The sequence below is a fragment of the Pyxicephalus adspersus genome, chromosome 3, assembly GCF_032062135.1.
Source record: "Pyxicephalus adspersus chromosome 3, UCB_Pads_2.0, whole genome shotgun sequence".
Lineage (NCBI taxonomy): Eukaryota > Metazoa > Chordata > Amphibia > Anura > Pyxicephalidae > Pyxicephalus > Pyxicephalus adspersus.
This window is the reverse complement of record NC_092860.1, coordinates 60,376,659-60,381,620: the sequence shown is the minus strand read 5'-3', so window position 1 is coordinate 60,381,620 and position 4,962 is coordinate 60,376,659.

The window sequence follows — 4,962 nt, the reverse complement described above, 5'->3', positions numbered from 1 at the left end:
TGATAAACTACCCAAACTGCCATTACAGACCAGGCACAAAAACATTGCAGCCACAGATGAAACTGACGTATTATCGCGCTTCCAGCGATCGCGGATTTCAATGATGAATCAGGGGCATTGGATTAACGAAAATCACACTTTCCATACCTACTATCTAGTGAAACCACATAAAAGGTAACGGACTTGGTGGAATACATGGGGAAATACATACATTTTTTATCATTTGTGGATATCTAGCAAGTGCTATCACAGTTAAATATATGTATTTGTTTCACATAAATACATACATTATTATGGGTTTTAGGATACATATCCAAGTGCTATCAGAATAAAATATCTGTATTTTTTGATGAAAAATATATGATTTTTATGGCCTTTTAGATAGATACCAACTACCAAGTGCTTTTAAAATTAAATATCTGTATTGTTTGTATAATAATAAATCAATGTTTATGGCTTTAGAGATATATAGCAATGTGGGATCAGAACTAAAGATCTGTATTTTCTGTAGAGAAATATGGAATTTTTTATGGTCTTTTGGATCGATACAAAGTGCTATCAGAATTAAAGATCTAGATTTTTTAGAGAGAAATATAGAAATTTTTTTGGCTTTGGAGATATATAGCAAAGTGGGATCGGAATAAAATATCTCTATTTTTTGGGGAAAAAATGAATTTTTTATGAGTTTTAGGATAGATACCAAGTGCTATCATAATAAAATATCTGTATTTTTTTTACAGAAATACAGACATTTTTAGTTGTTTTGTGATAGATTGCAAGAGGTATCCTAAATTATACCTCTTGTAATATATCACAAAAGACTGAAAAATTTCTATCTATAAAAAATACAGATATCCAAAAACCCATAACATTTTTTTTATTTCTGTAAAAACAAAAAACACAGATATTGAATTTTACTCCCACTTGCTATCTATCTAAATAGCCATAAAAAATGTATTTCTCTCAAAAAAATAATGATCGCAAGTTGCTATCTATCAAAATAAACAGAATATTTTCTGTAAAAAATACAGATAATTAATTCTGATACCACTTGCTATCTATCAAAATAAACTGAAAAATGTCTGTATTTCTGTAAGAAAATACAGATAATTAATTCTGATACCACTGGCTATCTATCAAAATAAACAGAAAAATTTCTGTATTTCTGTAAAAAAATACAGATAATTAATTCTGATACCACTTGCTATCTATAAAAATAAACAGAAACATTTCTGTATTTCTGTAAAAAAAATACAGATATTTAATTCTGATCCTACTTGCTATCTATCAAAATGAACAGAAACATTTCTGTATTTCTTTTAAAAAAATACAGATAATTCATTCTGATCCTACTTGCTATCTATCGAAAAAGCCAGAAAAACTTCTGTATTTCTGTAAAAAAATACAGATATTTATTTTTGATAGCACTTGCTATCTATCCAAAAGGACAGAAAAATTTATTTATTTCTCTACTAAAAATACAAATATTTAATTATGAATCACACAGCTCCATTACAAGTGATATAGGCCTCAAAGTAGAAAAAGGCAGAGGGTCCTGAGGGGGGTGCTCGGTAAAAAAATATTTGCCAGTTACACAGCTCTATTGAAAGTTATAGACCTCAGAGACAGAGTAAAGGTGGAGGGCCACTAGGGTGAGGAGTAGAAGGAGATGCTGAAAGGCTGTGAACGTGCTCTTCCCATCAAGATATCCGTGCAGCAGTTGACGACTAATCAGTACACTCTGCAGAGGGGGTGTTGAAGTCATTGCCGATGCAAGCCTTATTCATTTTAATAAAAGTGATTTGGTCGACATTTTCTGCGGAGAGCCGAATCCGTTTGTCACTCACTACGCCCCCAGCTGCATTGAATGCTCTTTCAGATAACACACTTGCTGCTGGGCAGGCAAGGATCTGAATGGCATGTTCTGCGAGCTCCTGCGACTGCTCAAGCTTGGATACCCAGTAGCCCAGTGGGTCCTGGCTTTGCAGGTTGCAGATGTCCCATGCAGAGCTCAGGTATTCCTGCACCATGAGTACCGCTGCTGAGTGTCATTGGCAATTGCTGCACGACTGGCAGCTTGCTTCCGCTGAAAAAAAAACTGCATAGTTTGGCTTAGACGACCTCTACTGCTGCTGCCACCCATGCCGCTTAAAGCAGTTGTTTGGCTCCCATGGCTGGTGGAACTGCCATGGGGATCCCTGCTGCTGCTGCTGCCAGCTGGAAAGGCTGAGCACAAGTCCCTTACAAGCACTTCTTGGTAGTGCTGCATTTTAGGTCCCCTGTATTGGGGCAAGATCAGTTGTTGTATCTCAGGCTTGTAACGTGGATCCAGTAATGTAGCAATCCAATAGTCGTCAGTCTTTGTTTTTATGTGTTCTATGCGTGGATCTTTGGCTAGGCACTCCTGCATGAAGGCTGTCATGTGGCTCAAACTACCCACAGCTGAAGTAATTCTGGACCCACACTCCTGTGGGTCAAACAGCAGCACAGGGTCGTCCTCCTCCTCCTCCTCTGCCTGGTCTTGCCATTCACGGAACATGGCGCCTTGTGTTTGGGTGGATGGATGCCATGTACCCTCAATATCCTCCTCTGCCCCTTCTTCCCCTTCTCCCATGCCTGCAATGTCCTCCTCATCCACCTCCTCCTCTTCCTGGATTGCTGGTGCACTATGCATAGTAGGCACGCATGTCTGAGATGATGTTTGCAGCGTCCGCTCTGTGTCGTGTCCAAGATCCACCATCATCTGTTCCAGCAGGCATATGATGGGGATGGTGTCACTGACACAGGCCTGATCTCTGCTGATCATCCTGGTGGCCTTTTCAAAAGGTGACAATACAGTGCACAAGTCCTCAAGGTTCAGATTTCGCTGTAACTCCACCAATCTGGCACTGGCTGTGTATGACCGGCGAAAATGCGCTGACAACTTTCTGGCCTTCAGCAACAGCGGCAGGAGGCCTGGGTAATTCCTAAGGAAGCGCTGTACTATAAGGTTCATGACGTGAGCCAGGCAAGGTACGTGTGTGACTTTCCCACAACGCAGGGCTGCCAGCAGATTGGCTCCATTGTCACACACGACCTTGCCTGGCTGAACAGATGCTGCCGAATGTGAGGTGCTGGTGCTGGGTCTCTACGGCAAAGTGTCCCTGGAGGAAGAGGTTGAGGCACAAGATTCAAAGGAGGAGGTGGATGTGGAGGTTGAGGAGGAAATTGCGATGTGGTCGATGTGCTCTGGGCGGAGGTAGGTATGCAGGCCTTGCTGCAACTGCATGTTCCCCTGCTCCCACCAAAGTTACCCAGTGAGCTGTAAAGGAAATATATCTTCCCACTCCATGCTTGCTCGACCAACTGTCGGTTGTCAGGTGCACCTTGCCAGAAACTGCAGGGGCATGAACACATTGCTCTGCACGTGTTCCTGCAAAGCAGGAACACATTTTTGTGCAAAGTACTGTCGCTTAGGCATAACGTACTGTGGGTTTGCGCAGAGGAATGCGTAATGGAACGCATTGGAGTTACCAGCCGGTAAGGGAGGAGCTCTAACGCAATCAGCTGTGCAATTGCCGCATTGATCAGCTTTGTTTTGGGGTCATTTGGGCCATATTTCCTCTTGCGCTCTAGCATCTGGGGGATGGAAGGTTGGATGCTGGTAATGCTAACCACAGAAGCATTGGACGATGGGGTAGAAGTTGTGGGGGATGGCTATGATGCCTGGTCCTGACTGCTAGCAACGCCACAAACAGCAGCCGATCTGCGTTGGAGCTCCTGCTCACCACTGGTGGAGCCTGTAAAAGGTAATGATCAGCTACATGCCACACTCAAATTGCTGGCAGCAGCACGGGTAACTTTAGTGGCAGAAGGAGGAAAGGCAGCGGAGGAGGATTGAGCAGTTGGAGCTTGCTTCTTGGGCGGAGGTGGTCGCACAGAGCTCTGTGCTTTGACCATGTGCTCCTGCCAGGTTACTGGGTGGTGGCTTTTTAAATAAGAGCTCATGCAACTTATCCCAAGTTTGTTTGGGTTTTTGCCTCGTTTCAAGTGTTGAGCACGCAGTTTACAGATGACCATAGGGTTATCACTATGGACATTAAAAAATGCCCACACTGGCGAACATTTAACTGGGCCGAAAGGTGCTCTGGAGCTGGTGCTCGTGGTGGCGGTCCACGGTTGTTGAGGGATAGCTGTGGTGACAGCTTCCGACGATTTACGTCTATGACTTGCCTCACTGGTAATTGGAGAATGCAGAGGGCGCTCTGCAACCTCCTCCTCCTCTTCTTCCTCCTCCTCCTCCTCCTCCTCTTCTTGCTGCCTAAGATGATCTCATTGCCCCATGTTGGATCAAGGACATCATTATCATCAGATGAGACAGTTTCCCTATATGTGCCGAAAGGAAGCAGCGGCCTTTTGGAGCCAGTTTGAATTGGCTCGTCTGGCTCAGACTGTTCTGGTGAAACGTAACTGGGGGGAAAGCCTGTGAACTGACTCTCTTCATCAGATGACTCAAACAACTGAGCATCTTCAATGAATGCTTGTAGCTCCGCCTCTCCAACACCTCGGTGGGACTCTACATCCTGCCGTACACGTGACTTTACAGCCGCTGATGAAGAACTAGGAGGAACAGGTGTATCATGGACTGTTTGTGACACCTGTAAGGCCTGTGTCTGGGACTGGGATGAAGAGGGGGGACAATTACTAGACCCAGGCTGGGTCATGTACTCCACTATGTCTTGTGCCTGGTGTGGCAATAATGGACTCCCACCACCAACAGCAGCGCTTCTTGTTCTTAGGGCCGGCAGCTAAAATCAAATTCATACTGGTTTGCTTGCCACCCCTGCCAAAGCTGCCCTTTCCTCTTTGGCTAGACATTGTACAAATGTTTTTATTTATGATTTATGTATATATATATATATATATATATGTGTATATATGTATATATATATATATATATATATATATATATATATATATATA